This window comes from Trichosurus vulpecula, chromosome 8, assembly GCF_011100635.1.
Source record: "Trichosurus vulpecula isolate mTriVul1 chromosome 8, mTriVul1.pri, whole genome shotgun sequence".
In the NCBI taxonomy this organism is placed as follows: Eukaryota; Metazoa; Chordata; class Mammalia; order Diprotodontia; family Phalangeridae; genus Trichosurus; species Trichosurus vulpecula.
Window position 1 is genome coordinate 63,291,015 of NC_050580.1, and position 22,016 is coordinate 63,313,030.

Here is a 22,016-nt window from a genome sequence, read left to right on the forward strand (position 1 = left end):
CAAGTGTCTGAGGCCATATTTGAACTCAGGTCCTCCTGACTCCAGGGTCAGTGCTCTATCCACTGTACCACCTAGCTGCCCTACCTTCCCTTTTTTTCAAATGTAGCTGGGGGTAGATTGCAATGGCTTCCTTGGTTAGCGCTACAGGTCTCACAATGGACTGTTCTTGTGGTGTGGGGCTCAGGATCATCTGTTCTCCCATTGTTTGTGGTCCCAGAACAGTGCAGTAAAGCTGAGAACATTTTCATAGAAGAACTGACGTGACCTGGTCTGATAGCAATAGGGACCAGATCTGTATGACAATCATTATAAAGAACTTCCAGGAGATGAAATTCCCTCTACTTATACAGGTCAGCACTTTCTCTGCCACTTACAGTCTTAGAAACCTTCCCAGAGCATTGACTTGCCCAGGGTCACTGCAGACTTTATGTGTCAACCTCGGGACATGAACATAGGCTTTTCTGGCTTTGAGGCCAGCTCTGTACCCACTATGCCATGCTGCCTCTATCCAGACATTCTTTACAGAGTCTAATATGATCTGTTCTTTTTTTGTTTTAAAGTAAATTTCATTGATACAAGTTTTTCACATCATCAGAATTTCTCCCAGCATCCTTCCCCCTCCCAGAAAGCCTTTGGAAATAAGAAATTTAGAGAGAGAGAGAGAGAGCCCTTCAAAAAAACTGTATCAGTTAAAACAATATATCCACAAAGTATGAAATTGTATGTAGGGTGCCATGCTGGTGGATTCCTGTCTTCTACAAAGCAGTGGGGTGGGTGTGGCTTCTCATGTTAGTTCTTTGGGACCAGGCTTGTTCTTTGTAATTTTGCAACATTCACTTATGTTTGCTTTATAGTTGTTCTCTCCCTTTACATTCTTGTATTTACTGTGCATACTGTTTTATTAGCTCTGCTTACTTCATTCTGCATATAAAACTTTAAATGCTACTCTGTATTCATCATAATCATAATTTCTTTCAGCCCAGCAATATTCAGTTACATTCAGTACCACAATTTGTTTTGCCTTTTCCTGACCAATGGGCATTTGCTCTGTTCTTAACTCTTTCTGTCTACAAAAAGTGCTGTTATCAATATTTTGATGTATCTGAAGACTTTCTTCTTATCAATGGCTGCCTTGGGGTGTGAGCCTATTAGTAGAATTTCTGGATCAAAAAGTATGGATATTTTGGTCACTTTATTTGCCTAATTCCCAATTGCTTTCTGGAATGATTGTACTAATTCACAACTCCACCAACAATAAACCAACATGCCTTTCTTCTCTCTCTAACATTGACTATTGCCAATTTTTTATTTATTTTTGCCAATTTACATAGTATGAGGTGAAACCTCAGGGTTATTTTAATTTCAATTTTTTATTATAAGTTTAGAGCATCCTTTCATATGAATGTTAATGTTTGCAATTCTTTTTCGAACTCTTTGTTCATATCTTTTGATATCTTTTTACTAACTCACTCATTCTTCCAGGAAAATGTGGGAGGCTTATAGTTGGAAAACTAGGGAAGAGCCATTTCGTAATTATTGGGCAAAAAGCCTTCATGTGGCTTGAATCTGTCTTTAATAGATTAAAATTAAACAAAAGTAAGGCACCTAAGAAAACCCCAAACTGGGACACCAGGAAGTTGAGTCCAAAGAAAAAAAAAGATTAAACCTAGGGGTGTTAGCTAAAAGGGAGAATTCAGTTCCAAAGAGCTTGGTTGGTGTTAAGGATTTCTTCTGGATGTGAGAGGCCTAGATTAGACTTTGAAGCAAGGGCTTTAAGGAAGCGGGGGATTATTATTTATTTTTTAAATGTTGATTTATTTTTTAAGAGTTGTTTTTAAAAATTTTGACTTCCAAATTCCTTCCAGCTCCTCCACCACCCATGGAGAAGGAAAGCAATGTTACCCATTAGATATGTGAAATCATGCAAAACATATTTCCATATTAGCCCTGTTGGGGAAAAAAGGCAAGAAAAATGAAATGAAGAAAATATGCTTAAATTTGCCCTCAGGGTCTATCAGTTCTCTGTCTCTGGAAGCGGATAGTATTTTTCATCCAGAGTCCTTTGGAATTGTTGTGGATCATTGTATTGATCAGAGTGACTAAGCTTTGATCATAGTTACAATACAAAAAAGCAGGGACTTTTAACTGTTATATCATGGACCTCTCTGGCAGTCTGGTAAAGCCAATAGACCCCTACTTAAAATAATATTTTTAAATGCATAAAATAAAATACATGAAATTACACACCAATTATATTGGAATATATGTATATACATGTATATATGTATATACATATATAAAACCCTGATCCAAGTACAGGAGCTCTGAGAAATCTATTAATGGACTCCAAGTTAAGAACCCCTACTTTGAAGGGAAGTGAAATGAGGACAATATTTTGCTGATCCAAGGTGACTGCCATTAAAAAATTTCTGCCTTTGAATTAAGAGCATAGCAGCTCTCATCACTCTCAGGAGTAAGAAGAGATAGCCAAACACATTAGCAGAGTCACAAATTGGAAGAGGAGCAGTGTCCAGTCCCAGTTAAGCAACTAGTGGGGCAAAATCTGGCAGAATATGTTTCTAGCAAGGGAAATGTCTGACAATCTGTCCAGCAGAGCAGGGAGCAATATACTCCCTGGAAAACAGAGCAGAATCCAGAAGTAGCACAGCATGCAACTGGAATTCCACCATTCAGTATGCTGTTTTTCAATCATTCAGTCACACCTGATGGACCACACTTTCCATGGAGTTTTCTTGGCAAAGATACTGGAGTGTTTTGCCATTTCCTTCTCTGGTGATCCCCAGATGGTTGTCCAACTCAGTGCGCACTGTGGACATCAAGGACAGGTCCATAGTTTTTCAAGAGTAGCCATTTCCCACTTCCTAACCTGCAGAGGACTTTCTGCCTAATACCAGACTTAGCAGTATTTATTAGGAGTCTACTGTGTTGTAATGATTAGGCCTGGGGTTACAAGCAAAGTCAAAACAGAGGTGATTGATAGTAATGGAATACATCCAGCCCTGCTTCTCAATCAGAAGTTACTCATGCCCCATCACCTAAACCAGGGAATCCCTTGATCTAGCTGCCCCTAATATTCTTTCCCTATTTACAGACTTGCTTTAACAAGTCAAAAATGGTGACATTTTGGCATACTGATGCACAATCCCTGTTCCAGACTATTTTCTGGTGACTGGGGAAGATCTATCACTTTACATGGGTACTAATTGCCTCTCCTACTATAATGAACTAAGTCTTAGTTCCTTAAATACATCTATTTATTGTATAAAATATTTCCCAATCCGTATTAAAATGTTTTAACCTTCACTTTTAAAAATATTGAATTCCAAGTTCTCTCTCTCCCTTATCTCTTCCCTTCCTTAAGATAAGCAATTTAATATAGATTATGCGTATGAAGTTATAAAGAAGTCCATATTAGCTATGTCTTGCACTGAGTCTTAACAATGGCATTGATACACAGATCTTAAGACACTTCCCATCTTCCCATCTTGTTGAGTTGTCTTGGATGCGTGATACCTGAAATGAATGGTGGAGGGTGGAGGATGGAGTCTGATACCATTTAAAATACCTAGACAGTATAAAATACCTGAGGGTATCCCCACCAAAAAGGACACAAGAACTATATGAACATAAATATCAAATGTGTTCATACAAATAAACTCAGATCTAAATAATTGGAGTAACATTTACTGTTCATGAGTAGGTAAAGTCAAAATCATTTTTAAAATGACAATTTTCTCTAAAACTATTTATTCAATGTCCTCAAAATTAAATAACTAAAAAATCATTATACTGAGTAAGAAAAAATAACAAGGTTCATTTAGAAGGGCAAAAGATCAGGAACATCAAAGAAACCAGGAGAAAAATTGAAAAGGAAGTAAATTTGGCAGTATCAAACCTTAAAGTGTGTTAAAAGGTAGAGCATTGTTTAAGTGTAAAACAGATAATTTTGGTGATCTTAAGTTAAAAATTTTTTGTATGAATAAAACCTATGTAGTCAAGAACAGAAGGAATGCAAAGAACTGGGGGGAAACACTTTCATAGACAATCTCTCAGACAGAATGTGATTGGGTGGGATAATGGATATGGTGTAAGAAATGATGAGCTCCTTGATTTGGAAAACTTTGGAAAGATTTGGACTTGTGAAAGAAGATGCTATTCACCTTCAGAGAAATAGATGACAAGGGGAAATAAGCATACTGCAGTCTTACGTGTGTGTGTGTGTGTGTGTGTGTGTGTGTGTGTGTGTGTGTGTGGTGTGTGTATCCAGGCTTCATCATAGATTTCTTTAGGGGGAAGGAAGGAGGGGAAAATAGAGTAAAAAGTGCAAAGCAGAGGACAAAAGAAAATGCACAAGGACCCAAAGAAAAGCTGGGCAGCTTGGAAAACAATGTGTAGTATCTATTGTATAGGTTTTCTTGAAATGAAAATCTATTGGTTCATATTGAATCCTCTTTTTTGGTGTGCTGTGTGCATGGCAATGTGCTTTTTTTGTTCTCATTTAGTTGTTAAGTTTAAAATAAAACAAACGAACAAAATAACCAGTCACTTGAGTTTCTTGTATTATATTGAATTGGGAACAAACCAAGGTTGCTCACATTCCCTTGGGGGTGAGCTGGGGGGGCTGGGGAGGAAGGCAAAGAGAAGGAAAGAGGAATTTCAGCAGGGAGAGTGCCTTTCAAACCTAGGGCCATCAGGTAAGGGTCTGGTGGCATTCAAACTGAATTCAAAACTTTTTCCCCACAAATACCGCTTCCTTCAGCTGCCAACCTTCGGAAGCAAGGCTTCCAAGCTGTAGGAAATGGAGTGAACTTTCAAAGTCACTGATCTAGGGAAGCTCCAGGTGAAGAAATTCCTTCTAACTTAGTTAGACGAGGTAGCAGGTTCTAGGCACTTGATAGTTTTAGCCTCTCATTACCTCGCTGTTTCCACGCTTCCTTAGACACTTTTGGCCAAGGTCAACTTTCCTTCTAGCAAACTGTTGTTTCAGATGTTGGGGAGGGTGGGGAGGAATTCGAATTAAAGTCACCTACTTTACTTGGGTACTTAGATGAGAGGCCCCACCCTTCTTTCCTAGTCTTTCCTAGGCAGTACTTTCCCCAGTATACAAGGAGAGGGACTGCCAACTGGACTTCAGCCGGAAGGCCTACCTTGGAACCTGAAAAGCAGAAGGTGATTTGAGTCAGCTTTCCAAATGCTGTTCAAGCAGCCAGATTAAGGTAGACAGATAATGCTGACATTTCTGCACATTTTCCATCGTTGCTGTGGTGGCAGCAGAGAGCTAGACAGCCCTCTGAAGAGTTCCAGGCTGTAGAGAGGAGGCTGTTGCCAAAGCAGCTGTCTGTGCACCAGCACTGTGGACTGTGCCTGGGACACTGGCTGCATCGTGCCGGTTGGTGTCTCGTGTCGTGCAAGAACTGGTGTTCCAGGAGCATACGAAATTGATAGGAGGGGCCCTTGTGGGAGTCTCAGGGTGTGGGGCCCTGGAATTCATGTAGTTTAGCTTGCTTTTATGAATCATGAGGACAGCTTGCTACTTCACAGTCAGAAGTTACTTGTATCTCATCACCTAAACCAAAGATTCCCTTGATCCAAATACCTCTAATATTCTTTCTCCATTTACAGACTTGATCTGTTTGTCAAATCAAAAATAGTGAGCTTTGGACATCCTAAGGCATACTCCCATTTCTAGACTACTTTCTGGTGACTAAGGAAGATCCAGCAGTTTACATGGGTCCTAGCTGCCTCTCCCACTGCAATAAACTGAATTTCTTCTTTAACTAAGATATATTTTAACATTCATTTTTTAAAAATTTTGGGTTCCCAATGCTGAGTTAAAGTGAGCAGAACCAGGAGAACATTATACAAAGTAGCAGTGACATTGTATGGTATGTAAGCATAATCAACTATTCTTGTGCCATAAGAAGTGTCGAAAGAGGCAATATTCTGAACAACTTGGGATAACTTAGATGGACTGAGGCCAAGTGAGATGAGGAGAACCATGAATCCAACTCTAGAAAACAAAACATCTATGGAGGGCTTAATGACCATGATCAAACCAATGACCAATCCTTATTGCAGAAGACTGATGCTTCTCACCTCTTGGCACAAAGATGAAGGGTGAGAAATGGATTTTCAAACAAGCACTATATGTGGATTTGTTTTGGTGATCATACTTGTTTGTGAGAGAAGACTCTTAACCTCAGAGTGGGGAGGAAGGTAACAGCAGTAGTTGTTGTGACAGAGAAAGAGGAGACCAGTCCTTGGAGCATGTGCTAACACTATGGTTTGGTGAGCCCTGTTCCAAGTGGGTGGTCAGGCCTCTCCATTTTATATCCTCACAATCTTTCAGAAGCAAGCTCACCAGCCTCAATGATTGTATGATGCTTCCATCACTGGGCTTTCATTGACTAGTCTCTTCTCTTCCCTTACAATAATTTTTTTCTTTTAAAGAAAGCATCAATGAATCTTTAAAATACATTAAAGAGCAGAAAGCATTTCAGAAGGGGAACATCAGAGCAGGCCAGCATTGGAGCTACTTTATTAAGTCTGAAATATGCCTAGAAAATAACCAAGTTGTGCATGGTGGAGAATCACAGTTTTAGTTATATTTCTAGTTTTCTGTTCTTCTTTATACAGGAAAGTGTTCATGTTTGTTAATGATGGCAATAATAAAAACACTTTAAGAGATCTGTTGATTATGTTCAAAGTAAAGTTCAATTTTATTTAAACAGTAGGAATGAATTTGTGATTCTTGTAGATTATTTCTTCAAGTGAAATAAAGTTATACAGGAACTGAATTCTTCACAGAGTAGTTCCTTCAAACAGACCCCTACTCTAATTGCAAAAATCCTCATGGATTCTCAGGTATAGCTATTCTTTTTTTTCAGGTTGTACAAATTTAGTATATCCACCCCAAATATTCACATGGACTATTTGTGCCCAAGCATTCTGAGCTCATGTTGGTCAGATCAGCCACAGTTGGACACATTGAAACTTGACTCTATCATAGTGATGTAATTTTAATCCTCTTCAAGAATAAAGGACAACAACCAACCAACATACCTTCTATATACTTAGGGATTTCCATGCTGTCTTCCTATTAGAGTGTAAGCTCCTTGGGGGCAGAGACTGAGCTTTCCACTTTTCTTTGTATCCCCAGTGTATAGCTATTCTTAATATAAAAGTTTCTTACCAGTGTTTTTATTTTTGACCCTGGTATTTGTACAATATGAAGCATTATGGAAAAATCAAGAGAAGTATATTTTTAAAAAGTAGAAGGAGCAGCTTACATTCTACTAGGAGCATCCCACTGGCATGGTAACAGACAAGGTGATTCCAAGAGGAAGACTTCATGCAGTCCATCTTATCGTTTCTTTGGGCATGAAAGGAAGCTACATATGAAACAAAAAGAAAGGTCTAGAAATTTTGGATTTTTGAGAATCTGAAATGTCATTATGGATTGTTTGCTAGAGCCAAACCAGCTCTAAATGGGGATCATGCTACAGTGACCGGAGCAAAGGCCGAGTTCCCCTCAAAGAGAGCCAGATCTACAGGATGGCATCTGACTCAGCTTCTCCGCCAGCCCACCTGGTGACCCTTTTGACAACTTTACCAAGAGCAGCCTCATATCTGTGACCTAGTGTGTCTATTTTCTTCTGGGGTTAGAATGAAAAATTCTCCAAATCACTAATATTTAGAAAAATACAAACTGAAGCAACTCTGAGGTTCCCAAACACACATACACACACACACACACACACACACACACACACACACACACACACAGAAACACACGGATAAGAAAGGAAAATGAAAAAATGTTGGAATAGGTGGCAGTCATTCTGGAAAGCAATTTGAAATTATGCCCCAGAGTCACTAAACTGCACACCCTGGACCCAGCAGTACCATTACTAGTCCTATGCTCCAAAGAAATCAAAGAAAGAGGGAAAGGACTAAGAAGCCCAGCACTCTAGCCCCTGGGTCACTCAGCTGCCTCCGACGAAGAGGGAAAGAACCTCCAGGCCCAATGATATTTACAACAGCTCTTTTTGCAGTGTCCAAATATTAGAGATTGAAAGGGTGCCCATCAATTGGAAAACAGCTGTTCAAATGCTAGTGTGTAAGTGAAATGGAATCCTACTTGTACCCCAAGAAATGACAAAATGGGCAATTTCAGATAAACCTGGGCAGAGCTTTCTGAATGATGCAGAGTGAAGGGAGCAGAACAAGAAGAATCACTGCTCCAACGTTTTAAAGGAAAACAACTTTGAAAGGCTCTAAGGCTCAAGATCACTGTCATTCTAGGATCCCAGAGGACTGGTGGAGTGTGCTGCCTCCTTCTGGTTGCACTGATGTATGCAAGGTGCAGAATAAATGAGACATTTTTCAGCCAGGCTTAGTGGGGGAATTTGTGTGGCTTCAATATTCATATTTGTTTTAAGATCTTAATTTTTCTTTTTGCCTTTCCATTTGGGGGCAGGGTGGGGTGGGGGTAATGGTAGGATTATGTGACAGAGGAGAGGATGTGAAAAAGAAAGGTCATGGAGGAATTTTCAAAGAAAAATGCCTGAGAACAGAAGAAAGGCTGTTAAGAAGTACAATCACATCCACTTTGAAAGCTATGGGTGAAACTTAGGATATCTTAAAAGAAAAGTAAGCTGTACTAAGAGATCTGCTCTAATTGTCTTATTTTTTTATTTGTTGGTATTTAAGTTTTGAATAAAAATTTAAAAGTAACAGAGCAATGAGGTGGGCAGGGAGCTGGATAGCTATTCAGCTGGAAGCTACCTCAGAGGCTAGGATCCACAGAGATCCAAATATTCACTTAAGTACCTCTGTGCCAGCAAAGAAATGGAAAAAAGATAGATGCCAATCAATTAGAGAATAATGAAACACCTTGTGGAACATGAATGTGATAGAATATCACTTTACACTAAGAAATGCTGAACAAGAAAAATTCAGAGAAGTTGAAGACTTGCATAAAGTAATGCAGAATGAAAGAAGCGGGCCCATAAAAATGTAATTACTCTATTTTAACTACTAGAGAAGCAGCTTGGAAGCTAACAAGGCCTGGCTTGACGTCTGATTCACATCCCCAGGGACTATGGAACACTGGGCAAGTCACAGCCTCTTCATGCTAAAGGAGCTCTCATTTGCAGAATGATTGCTGATTGGCATTGGCAGAAAGATTGTCCTCAACTGGAAGTTCCCACACATGAAATCACAGTTCTCAGTGTATCCATGTTTCCTACTCTAACCACGTCAAGAATCACAACAGCAGAAAAGGGGGGAGAGGCATAGGGCAGATTAAGCTCTGTGTAATTACAATGACCAAGCCCCAGGATCCTTCTCTGTAACGTGAAGAAGTTAGACTAGATAGACTCGGGGTTGCCTTTCAGTTTGATATCTGTGATCCTTTGAAACAAAGGCTGTTTCTTAAAATTAAGATTTTTTATTTTTAGTTTACAACACTCACTTCCACATGATTTTGAGTTCCAGACGTTCTTCCTCCCCCTCCCCCTTCCCTCTCCAAGACAGCATGGAATCCTATATATCTTCTAAATATAACTTCACATTAAACTTACTTCCACAATCTTCAAGTTGTAAAGAAGAATTATGACCAATGGAATGAGTCACCAGAAAGAAGAAACAAAAAAAAAAACAAACCAAAAAAACAAAAACAAAAGAGGAAAAAAAAAGACAAAGAGAAAAAAAAGGAGAGCATAAAGTGTGCCTCAAAATGCATTCAGACTCCATAGTTCTTTCTCTGGATGTAGATAGCTCTCTCCATCCGTTCTTTGGAGTCATCTTTGCACTTTGTATTGCTAAGAAGATCGAAGTCTATCAGGGTTAGTCATCACAGAATCCATACATCTGTGGTTGTGTATAATGTGCTCCTGATTATGCTTTACTCACTCTGCATTATATCGTGTAGGTTTTTCCAGGTTTGTAATGCTCTCTATCTCTTGCTGTGTCATAAATTCTTTCCTTTCCCACAAATCTGATAGTAAACTATTCCTTGCTCTCCCAAATTCCTTATAGTATCAGTTTTTATTCCTAAACCACGAACCCATTTTGACCTTATTTTGGTATATGGTGTAAGATATTGGTCTATGCCCAGTTTCTGCCCTACCATTTTCCAATTTTCCCAGGAGTTTTTGTGAAATAGTGAATTCTTGGCCCAGAAGTGGATTCTTTGGGTTTATCAAAGAGTAGATTGATATAATCGTTGAATACTGTGTCTTGTGTACCTAACCTATTCCACAGATCCACCACTCTGTTTCTTAGCCAGTAACAAATAGTTTTGATGGCTGCTGCTTTAATATCTGGTATGGCTAGGCCACCTTCTCCAGCATTTCTTTTCATTAATTCCCTATTCTGGGCCTCTTATTCTTCCAGAGGAATTTTGTTATTATTTTATACAGCTCTGTAAAATAATTTTTGGTAGTTTGAATGGTATGGCACTGAATAAGTAAATTAATTTAGGTAAAATTGTCATTTTTATTATATTAGCTCAGTCTAACTATGAGCAACTGATATTTTTCCATTTATTTAGATCTGATTTGATTTGTGTGAAAAGTGTTTCATAATTACGTTCATGTAGGCTCTGGGTTTGTCTTGGCAGGTAGACTTCCAAATATTTTATAGTGTTTACAATAATTTTAAATGGAATTTCTCTTTCTATCTCTTTCTGTTGGGCTTTGTTAGCTATGTACAGGAATGCGGAAGATTTATGTGGGTTTATTTTATATCCTGCAACTTTACTAAAGTTGTTTATTATTTCAAGTAGTTTTGTACTTGATTCTCTAGGATTCTCTAAGTAAATCATCATATCATCTGCAAAAAGTGATAATTTAGTTTCTTCTTTGCCTATTCTAATTCCTTCAATTTCTTTTTCTTCTCTTATTGCTACAGCTAATATTTCTAGTACCAAGTTCAATAATAGGGGTGATAATGGACATCCTTGTTTCACCCTGGATCTTACTGGGAATGCATCTAGCTTATCCCCATTATAAATAATGCTTGTTGATGGTTTTAGGTAGATGCTATTTATAATTTTAAGGAAGGCTCCACTTATTCCTATGTTTTCTAGTGTTTTTAATAGGAATGGGTGTTGTATTTTGTCAAAAGCTCTTTCTGCATCTATTGAGATGATCATATGGTTTCTTCTAGTTTTGTTGTTGATATGATCAATTATGCTGATAGTTTTCCTAATACTGAACCAGCCTTGCATTCCTGGAATAAATCCTACCTGGTCATAGTGTACTATTCTCCTGATAAGTTGCTGCAATCTTTTTGCTAATGTTTTATTTAAAATTTTTGCATCAATATTCATTAGGGAAATTGGTTTATAATTTTATTTCTCTGTTTTGACTCTTCCTGATTTAGGTATTAGTACCATATTTGTGTCATAAAAAGAATTTGGTGGGACTCCTTCTTCACCTATTTTCCCAAACAGCCTATAAAGTATAGGAATTAATTGTTCTTTAAATGTTTGATAGAATTCACAGGTAAAACCATCTGGCCCTGGAGGTTTTTTTCCTAGTGAATTCATTGATGACTTGCTCAATTTCTTTTTCTGAGATGGGGTTATTTAGGTATTTTACTTCCTCTTCTGTTAACCTGGGCAATTTATATTTTTGTAAATATTCATCCATTTCCCTAAGGTTGTCAAATTTACGGGCATACAATTGGGCAAAATAGTTCCTAATTATTGTTTTAATTTCCTCTTCATTGGAGGTCAATTCATCCTTTTCATTTTTGATACTACTAATTTGGTTCTCTTCTTTCTTTTTTTTAAATCAAATTGACCAAAAGTTTATTCTTTATTGGTTTTTTTTTTCATAAAACCAGCTCTTGGTTTTATTTATTAATTTAATAGTTTTCTTGATTTCAATTTTCTTAATCTCTCCTTTGATTTTCAGTATTTCTAATTTGGTATTTAATTGGGGATTTTCAGTTTGTTTTTTTTTCTAGCTATTTCAGTTGCATGGCCAATTCATTGACCTCCTTTTTCTCTATTTTATTCATGTAAGCATTTACAGATATAAAACTTTCCCTAAGAACTGCTTTTGCTGCATCCCTTAAGTTTTGGTATGTTGTTTCATTATTGTCATTCTCTTGAATGAAGTTATTAATTGTTTCTATGATTTGTACTTTGGCCCACTCATTCTTTAGAATTAGATTGTTTAGTTTCCAATTAATTTTTAGGTTTTTTTTGTGGTTCTTTATTACAAATAATTTTTATTGCATCATGATCTGAAAAGGATGCTTTGACTACTTCTGCCTTTCTGCACTGGATTGTGAGGTTCTTATGTCCTAGCACACGGTCAATTTTTGAGTATGTGCCATGTACCGTTGAGAAAATAAGTATATTCCTTTTTATCTCCATTCAGTTTTCTCCAGAGGTCTATCCAGAGGCAGATATCTGCCTTTTCTAAAATTCTATTCACCTCCTTAACTTCTTTCTTGTTTATTTTGAGGTTAGATTTACCAAGTTCAGAGAGAGGGAGGTTGAGGTCTTCCATTATTATAGTTTTGCTGTCTGTTTCTTCCTGTAACTCCCTTAACCTCTTCTCTAAGAATTTGCGTGCTATACCACTTGATGCATAAACATTAAATAATGATATTGCTTCATTGTTTATGTTGCCTTTTAGCAGGATGTATTGTCCTTCCTTATCTCTTTTAATTAGATCTATCTTTGCTTTTGCTTTGTCTGATATTAGGATTGCTACCCCTACTTTTCTTACTTTAGCTGAAGCGCAATATATTCTACTCCAGCCTTTTACCTTTACCCTGTGTATATCCCCCCTGTTTCAAATGTACTTCTTGTCAACAGCATATTGTAGGATTATGGTTTTTAATCCATTCTGCTATCCACTTCTGTTTCATGAAAGAGTTCATCCCATTCACATTCGCAATTATGATTACTATCTGTGTCTTTTTCTCCATCCTATTTCCCCCCTGTTTATGAGTTTATTTCTCCCTTCTCCCTTCCATTCCTCAAGAGAGTTTTGCTTTTGACCGCCACCTTCCTCAGTTTACCCTACCTCTTGATTCCCCTCCATTATCTTACCTTTTTCCCCTTGCTACTTCTTCCCTTCCCTCTGACCACCCCCTCCCTTTTCTTTCCCCTTTCCCATTCTACTACCTGTAGGACAAGTTTGATTTTCATACTTATCAGGGTATGTTATTCCCTTCTTGAACCAAATCCAATGAGAGTAAAGCTCAAATAGTGCTCTTCTCCCTCCCTTCTTTCCCTCTACTATAATATGTTTTTGTGCTTCTTCATGTGATATAATTTTCCCTTTTCTACTACCTCCTTACCTCTTCTCCCAGAACCATCCCTTTACATCTCTTAATTATATTTTTATCATTATCAGTTATTTTATACTGACACCCATGGTCTATGTATATCCCTTTCAATTGTCATAATAACTGTACTATTCTCAATATTGACATCTGTATGAAACATTTATAAAACAAAATAATCCTATATAGGGATGTAACTAATTTATCTTATTGATTAACTAGGGGTTTTCCCTCCATTTACCTTTTTATGTCTCTCTTGAGTTTTGTATTTCAAGATCAAATTTTCCATTGAGTTCTGGCCTTTTCATCAGGAAGGTGTGGAATTCCCTTATTTCATTGAATGTCCATCTCCTTGCCTGGAAATATATGCTAAGTTTTGCTGGGTAATTGATCCTTGGTTGTAGTCCTAGCTCCTTTGCCTTTTGGAATATCATATTCCAATTTCTCCTGTCATTTAATGTAGAAGCTGAAAGATCCTGTGTGATCCTGACTATAGTTCCGTGATGTTTGAATTGCTTCTTTCTAGATGCTTGCAATATTTTCTCCTTGAACTGGTAGTTCTGGAATTTGGCTATAATACTCCTTGGAGTTTTCAATTTGGGATCTCTTTCAGGGAGTGATGGGTGGATTCTTTCGATGACAATTTTACTCTCTGGTTCTAGAACTTTGGGGCAGTTTTCCTTGAGGATTTCTTGGAAGATAGTATCCAGGCTCTTTTTCTCATCATGGCTTTCAGGTGGACCAAAAATTTTTAGATTGTCTCTCCTGGATCTATTTTCCAGGTCGGTTGTTTTAACAATCAGATATTTCATGTTTTCTTCTTTTTTCATTCTTCAGATTTTGTTTGACTGATTCTTGATGTCTCATAGAGTCATTAGTTTCTACTTGCCCAATTCCAATTTTTAATGTATTGTTTTCTTCCTTTAGCTTCTCTATCTCCTTTTCCATTTTGTTGATTTTACTTTTCAATGAGACATTTTCTGCATTTATATTCTGATTCTCCTTAACCATTTCACCAATTTTACTTTTAAAAATTTTATTTTCCTCAGTGAATTTTTTTTCCACTTTTTCTTTTACCTCCATAATTTGGTTCGTAAAGTCCTCCTTGAGTTCTTCCAGGAATGCCTTTTGGTCTGGAGACCAGTTCACTTTCCCTTTTGAGGTTTCAGATGTGGGTGTAGTGTCCATTCTATCCTTGGTATTTTGATCTTCCCTGTCTCCATAATACGAAGCTTCTTAGTGTTCTTTTTCATGGTGTTTTCTTTCCTAGTTTCTAAAGTGGATCTCCACTTCTGGGGCTCAGGGGGCTCTGTCCCAAGTTTCTTGTATTGGGATCTAGCTTTATGTGCTATGGCCTCTGGTTTTGTGAGGTGTGGGGGAGGGGTGGTCTGACTGCTGGGAGTCTCCTCTTCCCCAGGACTGTTCTACAGCATGAGTGGTCTCAACTCTTGTCTGTGCTGGTGTCTGCCACTTCCCCTGGCTGTGCAAAGCCACATCTGGAGTCCTGGCATTGACGTTTGTTAGCTCCACCCCGCTGGGGCTTAGTTACTCTCATTGTTCTGCTGAGGTGAGGGCTGCTGGGACACCTCTCTTCTTGTACTAGTCTCCTTCCACCACCACAAGAAGAGCCCTCTCCCAACTTCTCTCACTACTGAAGCCCCACTTCTGGCTCCTATGTTTCTCCCATGGGAGTGTTCTCTGGGTTTATTCAAGGGAGGGATGAGAGCCGTTTTACCTGGCCATCAGAGCTCACGGAAGTTCAAGAAGGTGAGTTTCAAACCTTTAGACTGTGGGTTGGAGGCATCCGGGGTAGCTGCTCCCATGGCCTCAGGCTCCACTCTGCTGTCTCCTGTAGCTCCGACAGACTCCTGTCCTGGGCTGAGAGGCCTGGGTCTAGATCTTGGCCATAGCCAGTACCTCCTCCCTGGGCCTGTTCCTGCTCCAGCATTTCCCTCACCCAGCTACCTCCCAGACTGACACACTGGCTAGATTCCTCTACTGTTCCCTGTTGGTTTGGTCTGGTGCCCTTGCATGTGCCCTGTGCTCCTGCCCCTCTCAGTCTACTAGTGGCTTCTAACTGTCTCAAATCTGCTCAGATTCACTTTTTTAGAGGTATCTGACAGAATTTGTGAGAGAACTCCAGTAGTTCCCTCCTTTCACAGCACCATCTTGGCTCTGCCCCACACCACCCCCCAAGATCTGAAACAAAGGCTGTTGACGGGGAAATCTATGAAGAATTTGTAGCATATGAATAAAATGACTCAATATTATAAAGAATACAGAGAAACTAGGGAAAACATCAAGACATCACATCTCAGAACAACGCTGTGATTAATATTGGATTGAGAAGACTTCTGAACATGTCTGCTCCTCTCTTCTTGATCAAGGGGTGTTTTACCACCAAAGGAGATAGATGCTGCCACACATGGTCAATGTGTTCATTTTTTTTGCTTATTTGTCCTTATTTGTAACCAACAAGAACTGCATTGCATGTATGTATTTGGAAGCAATGTTGGGCTGAGCCCCTGGGAAACTAAGCTAACACCTTGAGACAGAAGTCTGCTGTGTACATGGCAATGGTTTTTTCTTTTCTCATTTTGTATTTAAGTTTAAAGTTAAAAATTTTACCAAAAAAGGTCACTTAAAGTATTGTGTATCCTAGTGAATTGAGAAGAAAAGCCCAGATTGTTTGCATTCTCTTGGGGTGAGTTGGGGGAAAATGCAAAGATAAGGAAAGAAGAATTTCAGGAGAGAGAATACCTGGCCATCTTTGGGCCATCAGGTGAGGGTCTGGTGGCATTGAAGCTGAAAGAAGCCTGTCTTTTTCCCTCCTCCTTCAGCTGCCCAGCCTTGGAAAACAAGGCTTCAGAATTGTAGGGTTGGGACTGGACTTGTGAATTCATTGATCTAGGGAAGTCCCAGATGAAATTCCTTCTAACTAATAAGACAAGTTAGCAGCTTCTCAGCACTTTGTAGTATTAGCCTCTTATAATCTTCCTGTTACCAGGCTTATTTAGGTTCTTTTGGCCAATGTCAACTTCCTTTCTAGTAAACTGTAGCTTCAGATTTTAGAATCGAGGTGGAAGGGGGTAGGGGGGGAGGAGATTCCAATTGAAGTCTGAGTTCACACCTACTTTTCTTGAGTATAAGAGGCCCCAGGCTTCTTTGAAGTAGTCCTTTGGCCAAGGTATTTTTCCTATATAAATGAAGGGACTGCACTCTCAGAAAGGAAAAACTGATTAAGGGTGGGCAGATTTTTGGAGGAGGTTGCTATCTGTCCTTAGGGTTGAATGCTGTGTGTTGCCCTGAGCAATAAAGGCATCGCTGAATCAGGAGCATAAGTGAGGCTTCAAAACTTTTTTTTTAAACGATCCCCCTGGGTTGCCATGGGGGCTGCCCTGTCATTCTCCAAGGCTGAGTATCTGAAGCGGTACTTGTCGGCCCCGGTTGACGGGGGATCTGAGTCTAGTCTTAGGAGCCTCAAGAAGCAGAGGAAAGCGACTGGTGCCAGAGGGAAAGTGCTGAGGATTGTGGACGATGATGTGAGCTGGGCAAATATTTCTACTAAGTCAGAAAAAGAAGAAAAGGAAGATGAGGGAGATTTGCCTGTGGTGGCTGAATTCGTTGATGAACGCCCAGAAGAAGTGAAGCAAATGGAGGCATTCCGGACAGGAAACAAGTGGAAGCTCCTAGCAAAACTAAAGCCAGACCTATCCCTACCCAGGAGGGCCCATCACGACTCCGCAGACTCCTCGGCTTCCAGGAGGACCCGGCAAGACTCCCCAGAACCCTCGCCTCCAAGGAGAGTCCGTCACGACTCCCCAGACCTCTCGCCCCCCAGGAGAGCCCGTCATGACTCTCCAGATTCATCACTGCCCAGAAGGACCCATCTTAACCTGTCAGATTTAGCTCCTGAGGTTTATCATTCATTGTCTAGTAAAGCCTCTTCTAAGTCCTCTCTAGGTTTGAAGAAGAACAGTAGACATGGGGATGAATCTTCTCAACATAAAAATCGATCGCCTTCCTCTCCTGGGCCAGGGAAACAACTGCATGACTCCAGAGATCCTTCTCCTAGCCACAGGAGATTCCATTCGAACCTCTCAACCAAGAAACACCAAAGGCATGATGTAGATGCTTCACAGGCCTCTGATTCACACCTGACTCCACCATGGAAGAAGCAGAAATGAGACTCTGATTCAGACCTCTCCCCACCAAGAAGGAAGCAGAAAACCAGGTCTTCTGATTCAGATCTCTCTCCACCCCGAAGGAGTCAGCCTCCTGGAGCTAAGGCCATGAAGATATTTTCTGGGACCAAAACTGGTCTGGTGTCTTATGCAAGGAGAGAGCAGCAGGAGCTCAGGAGGCAGGACCAAGAAACCAAACATTTGGAAGTTGAATTCCAAAATGCTGAAACCATTTTTCGAGATAAGTCTGGCCACAAGAGGGACTCAAAGCTGGAAAGATTAGAGCAATGATGAAAAGAAGAGAAGTCTGAGAAAAATGAACAGTATGCTCAGTGGGGAAAGGGCCTTGCCCAGAGCTGGCAGCAGCAACAAAATGTGGAGGATGCAATAAAGGAGATGCAGAAGCCATTGGCTAGGTACATCAATGATGAGGACCTGGATCAGATGCTCCGAGAGCAGGAGAGAGAGGGTGACCCCATGGCCAACTTCATTAAGAAGAATAAGTCCAAGAAGAACAAGGATAAGAAAGAAAAGCCTTGCTACAATGGCCCTGCACCTCCCCTCAACAGATTCAATATCTGGCCTGGGTATCGCTGGGATGGTGTGGACAGGTCCAATGGATTTGAGGAGAGGCGTTTTGCTAGTCTTGCCAGCAAGAAAACTATTGAGGAACTTGCCTACAAATGGAGCGTTGAGGATATGTAGTTCTTGTAACTAAACAATGGCTCTAGGTTCTGATGGTGGGCAAAGGACAGATAAAATAGCCAGACTGGGTCAGGGTAGCAGTTTATACAGACCAGCCATTCATGGTTGCCACCAGTGACAGGAGAGCTTTGGTATCTGGCTGGGGGTGTGGGGGCACTATGACCCAGGGAATGTCCACATTCCTCAGTCATTTGCATAGGTGCTTCTACTATCTTTTACATGATACATACCCCACTGAAGGCCACACAAGTGTCCCAATGTTCATTCTTGATTTGGCTTTTTCTTTTTTTTTTCTCTAACCAATATATAACTATTTTTGTAAAAAAAAAATCAAATAACAAAAAAATGATTGTGGGGTTGAAGAAACCAGTCTTAGGTAGGGAGGCTGGGGTGGGCTATGGCTGAGCCAAGACTGGCTGAAGAGCTCGCCAAATTTGAGCATTAGAAGCAGCAGAAGAAGATGGCTGTGACCCACTCTTATCTGCTCCAACTCAGATTCTCAGGTCCAGCTTCAGGCTGAGGAAAGGGCAAGATCACAGAGATCAAGGCAGACTGCACTGATCTTGTCAAGAAGAGAACCTCCCCTTTATGTGTATCAGAAAGGTTGGGTACTTTGTGTTGTTTAAGGATTTGAGATAGAGGTGCCTTTCCAGAAATACATGTGGCCCAATTCCCATTGGATATTGGAAGAAGGAAGAAAATGTCCAATGCACTGGCCATTCAGGTGGATGCAGAGGAAAAAATTAAATCTTATGCAATTGCTGGACAGGGAACAAGGTCATTTATAGCAAGTACACTGACTTGCTTCCCAAAGAAGTTGTGAATGCAGATGACCCAGACCTGCAAAGTCTTGATGAAGAAGCCATTAAAGAGATTACAGAAAAGACATGGGTCACCCTAGAGAAATCTCTCTCCGAAGGTTGCAGCTGCTATGCCAGTTTGAGCTGCAGATAAACTAGCTCCAGCTCAGTGTAGCTGGTACACACCATTTCAGCAAGGAGTAGCTTTCAATTTTGGAGCTAAGCAAAGAGGTATTCAGGTGGTGGAAATGTAAAAAGATCCAGTGGAGCCTCCAAGATTCAAAATTAATAAGAGAATTCTGAGGTTTAAAGGAGGCAAACCTGATATGAAGGAGAGAAGCCAGGAAATTGCTTGAATTCTCCCCATTTTCCCTCAGAAACAACTGTTAAATCAAGCCTCTAAAAGAATTCTGGAGTGATAAAACCCACAAAAAGACAGTGAAACAATTTTACAGCCCAAGAGAACTTGGGACTTTAGGAAAGATCTGTCTCACTTGGGTAAAAGGGGAGTGCAGGGAAGCCCAGTGCAAACTGTGTCTAGGCAAGCCAGAGGGAATCTCTTAGCCACACAACAGATCAGCAACCCCGCCCCAATGTCTTGGCTCAGCAGTCTAGTGGCACAGCATGCCCACTGGGAGGCTTCTAGCCCCAGCCCAGCAGGCAACATTGCCAACCCCCAAACCCAGGGTACAACAGGAGCAACCAGGCCAGGCCACTCCAGCTGAGTGAGCAAGCTGCCAGCACCTCAGGCCCCCCCAGAGTGGAAGCCAGTAAACCAGGCTCCTGGCCCCTAGTGCAGGAAGCTTGGGACAGTGCCTAGTGACTGCTACACGAATATTTTCAAGGTGAAGGGACTTTAAGTTGTGCTCACAAATTAAACTTCATGCCCTCTGAGTGGTTCCATTCTGCTAGGGGCAGGGAATGGGAGGAGAGGTCAAGTCAAGAGAAAACTTCCATGAAAGTAATGCAAAGTATACACTAAGCAACTACAAGACAGAGACTTTGATTTTTGTCCCTGGATTCTCCCTAATCTAGTGTAGGCACTTAGTAGTCAATCAGTCAATGAGCATTTAGGAAAGTGCTTACTGTGTGTCAGGCCCTGGGCTAACTATTGGGAGTACAAAGAACAGCTTTTGCCTCTAGTGTTAGGGATGGGACCTGTGACTTCACTGGAATCAGGCGCTCCTGGAAGCTCTCTCTATCAACGCAAGTTAACCCTTCCCCTCTCACCCTCAAATTTCCTATCTTATATTATTGTTCAGAGTCCTGAGAGACGGCTCGGCCAGGGCCTCACAAATAGTCTGTGTCAGAGACCAAGTCTTCTTTTTGAAGGCCAGGTTAGTGGAGCCTGTTGGCAGCCCCCAGTCTGTCTAATACAAGTGCTGTTTTCTTTCTTTTTTCTTTTTTCTTTATTCCCCCCAAAATCTATTTATTTATTTTTAGTTTTCAACATTCACTTTTATAAGATGTTGAATTTTAAATTTTCTCCCCTTCCTTTCCTTCCCACCTTCCCAAGATATTATGTAATCAGATATAGGCCATACATCTACAATCATATTAAATATATTTCCACATTAGTCATGTTGTAAAGAAGAATTACAACCAAAGGGAAAAATGAGAAAAAAAATGTTATGCTTTGATCTGCATTCAGACTCCACAGTTCTTTCTCTGGATGTGGATAGCATTTTCCATCATGAGTCTTTTGGAATTGTCTTATATTATTGAAATGCTGAGAAGAGCTAAGTGTTTCAAAGTTGGTCATCAAACAATGTTGCTGTTACTGTATACAATGTTTTCCTGTTTCTTCGCACTTCACTCAGCATCAGTTCATGCAAGTCTTTCCAGGTTTTTCTGAAGTTCACCTGCTCATCATTTCTTACGGAACAATAGTATTCCATTGCACTCTTATACTGCAACTTGTTCAGCCATTCCAAAGCGGAAGGGCATCCCTTCAATACCCAATTCTTTACCACCAAAAAAAGAGCTGCTATACTTTTGTACTTGTGGGGTCCTTTTCCCATTTTTATGATCTCTTGGGATACAGATCTAGAAGTGGTATTTCTGGATCAAAGGGTACGCACAAAAGGTATAGCCCTTTGGGTAAAGTTCCAAATTGCTCTCCAGAATGGAGAATCAATTCACAACTCCACCAACAATGCATTAGTGTTCCAATTTTCCCACATCTTTTCCAACACAAATGCTGTTTTCAAAAGACTGCGTTGTTAGCTCCAAAGTTCTCAATCTTTCTGCTTGAAAGTGTCAGCCTCAATCCTCCATCCTCCATCATTCATTTCAAGGACCTTGCATACAACTCAACTCAACAAGCTACCATATTTCCCCATGTATAAGATGCACCCTTTTCTGAAAAATTTGGAGTCTAAAAACTCAGTGCATCTTATACAGTGGTTGTAGATTTTTTTACTTGCATTTCATGCTTTTTCCCGCTTATTGTCTTTGTGCTTAATTTTTCGCATTTGTTACCACTACATTAGGTTACATTTTGCCATGTTCTGCCCAGAAATGGCTCAGAAAAGATTTTCATACAGTGCTGAATTTAAGTTAAAAGTGACCCAGTTTGCAAAAGTGAATGGAAATCGTGCTGCTGAACATAAGTTTGGTCCTCCACCAATTGAGAAAACAATCCAAGACTGACTACAGGAAGAAGAAACCCTACTGAAAATGCCAGGGCAGAAGAAGGCTATGAGAGGCAAGTCAGCAAAATGGCCTCATTTAGAGAGGGAATTGAAGATATGGATTGAAGAGCAAAGGACAATTGGAATTCCTGTGTCCACAAAGATGGTTCATCATGAGGCAAGAAGAATTGTTGATGAAAAAGAAGTTACTGGTTTCAAAGGGGGACATAATTGGTGCTTCATGTTCATGAAACAGAATGGACTAAGGATGTGTACATGCACCAGACTTGCCCAAAAGATGCCTGAAAGCTATGAGCAGTTGAATAAAACTTGAGTTCAATAACTTTATGTAATACTTTTTT

At 40.1% G+C, this 22,016-nt stretch overlaps 1 pseudogene; it reads left to right on the top strand.

Annotated features, from left to right (window-relative positions):
- The first annotated feature begins 16,718 nt into the window (after window positions 1–16,718).
- Window positions 16,719–18,221, top strand: LOC118827854 (annotated as a pseudogene).
- The last annotated feature ends 3,795 nt before the right edge of the window (window positions 18,222–22,016 follow it).